We start from the raw sequence: 2,808 nt of genomic DNA on the forward strand, positions 1-2,808 counted from the left end.
AAACATGAAAGTTTTAGTTTTCTGTCTTATATTTTCAACGCCTCTAAGAACACCTTAATCGGACCTTGGTAACCTGAGATATAGCCATTTAAAGTAGTGCGGTTAATTAGCCGACTAGTTGGATTTTGGTTCTGTAAATTGGGAATTTGACTAGGTTGCATTGGAAACTGGACTAAGTGATCTTCATGAAAATTGTAGCCCTGTGTCTTAGCTTCGAAACGGAATAAGATTCATTCCAATCCGATAAGCGTAGCCTCGGATGTGTTCTTTCCGCAACCACACGTCAAATCTGTCTTTTGCTAGATTGCATTTCCGCACTTGTTATTAGTTTAATTCTTGTTCTTATATTGTTTTGAGCCTATGGAACGGCTATTGACTTGAATCTATGATATGTATGACTTTGGGATTGGTTGAGGAAAAATAATGAAGCCATAAATGGCTGGAAAATAGGTAAACACAAAGGGCGTGCTGCCCAAATTTTCGCTTAAGAGCTAAGTTTCTATTTGAACTTATATATTTTCGATTGGCAAATCCTATGACTGTTTTTCCATCTTAAAACATGATCCTTCTTCAATTGGAAACTCCAAATATTTACTTACTTTTACCCAAATAGAGAGGAGTGGTTTAGGGTTTTTCTTGGGTATTTTGTCCTCCCTTTTACATGAATTTCATTAAGGCATTTAGTCTATAATATCTACTTGAATATGAGATAATTTTGAACCATATAAACGATTCCGAAAACAGTATTTCTTAGCCTATCTAGTTCGATTCCGACTTGTCGTTAGTTCAAGGATTTCCATTGGAAAATTTTATGACCCTTTTGAATTTGGTTTCACGCTTGGATTACGAAACCCTAATTATTTCCGACCACAGATTCAAATACCCTCTTTTCACTTAAGAATCATCTTTATACGTCCTACTAGTAATTAGTCGGACTTCCTTTAATTTTACCTAGTTGATTTACTAGATAACTTGTAATATGTTCTCTTGCTTAATTTTAGGTTTCATTGGTGATTGAGGAATTGGACGTTATTTTGCTTGTATAGGTGAGTGTTCCTTGTTTGTTATATTTCCTTGACTTATTGGCTTGTTATTATTGATTGATAATGTGTTAAGTGCTTTCAATGATTAGCCAAAATGAGTTTTCTAGGCGAGTGTGTACTTTATCGCACTCAGCCTAAATGATTGTGAACTTTTCAATGATTGAACGATTGAAATGTTACTTGTGCATGAATGTAAGCCTTTTGGCTGAACTGGCCACTGCCCCTTATTACCGATCGACTCGAGCCAGAAGCGGACTCGATCGGGCGATTTGGTGACCTGGGTGAACGTTTGGTATACTCGAGTATTACCTTGAAGGTTGGTGGAGGTTGGTGGAGCCTGGCCAATGCCCAGGAAGGGTTGAATGAAATGAACGAACAAACGAACGAATGAGGGTTTTATTGATAAATGAACAATGCATTTTCAAACGAATGAAGGAATAAGGGGAATGAAAGGAGAATGAATGAATGAACGAATGAATGAATGGCTCCTTGAGAGCACGTATCCTTTTAATGAATGTGTTTATCACTTTGTATTGTAAATGTTTTCTTGAATTATGGGTTAATGTATTGGGTTTATTACTTGTATATATGTTCGGAACCTCACTGAGCTTTTAGCTCATCCCTTTAGTTTTGTTTTCCTTAACAGGGGAAGGCGAGCAAGGGCGAGAGCTCTGTATCGACTGGCTGGGTCTAGTTTTGGTTTTGTTTTAGTTCTCGCCCTAGTGCTTGGCACGGGCTGGTTGTATGGTGACTTGAGAACTTTTGTATTCTCGACGGTTGTACTTCTTTCTGAGATAGCAATTTATATAAGTTTTGTTTTAAGTTTTGGATCCTCGTTTTGCTCTTTCTTGTGGTTCTATTTCTGATCTGTGTGAGTGAACGACTGAGTCCTGACGAGAGTTGGGCAGGCGACCTGCCGAACCTTGGGGTACGCCCTAGGGGGAGGTGGGGCCGTCACATAATACTTGTTATGTGATTGGAGTACAAATCATGAAAGGTTGAAAGTTAGAAAAGTTGGGGAGGTGCTGTCCAAAAATTTCAAGGGCTTGCTGCCATGTTTTGCTTTGATAATTTCGTGCTTAATTTGGCTACAAGTGTGAGGGATATATGTTGGGTTATGTGTGTGGAGGTTGTCTACAAAAAATTCGCCGATTTGGTTGGATAAATCTTGAGTTATGAGCAAAGAGGCAAAACTGGACTAGGTCCAGGAATTTTCTGACCAGTGATCTTGTGAAGGTCATAAAGTTTTACTCAATGATCAGAATTGAGTGCCGTTTGTGGAAATTGAAAGTAGACTCTTAGAGCTTTAAAATGGTACCAAGCTCATTTTCTGGTTCATCCCGAACGATTCGTGGCGAGTCTTGAAAGTTGGCTGCCCGGTTGTTATTGTTCATCCGAGACTGTCCAGAAAATTCATTTGGATGCTTAATTTTGAACCACTTACGTTTGGATTTTGGAAATGGTTTCTTCTACACAAATATAGCCTTGTGAACCTAGTTTCTAACGGCACTGACAGAACCTAATTCTGACTTTTCTACAGTGAATTATAACCATTTTCCCGAGACTGCCGGGCAAGACTGTTTAATCCGAATAAGGAACCTTCAAGTCTAAATGAAACATTTCTTTTGCCGAGCTTTCATGTACACACTAAACTTATTTTCTCATGAACTTTTACCATGGTATGGACCTCATTGCAGGCCGGATTAAGTAGCCTAGACTACTCACTCGGTTTCTTAATGAACCTATACTTTAGTAAGGAACGAAT

The sequence above is a fragment of the Coffea eugenioides genome, chromosome 9 (assembly GCF_003713205.1).
Source record: "Coffea eugenioides isolate CCC68of chromosome 9, Ceug_1.0, whole genome shotgun sequence".
Lineage (NCBI taxonomy): Eukaryota > Viridiplantae > Streptophyta > Magnoliopsida > Gentianales > Rubiaceae > Coffea > Coffea eugenioides.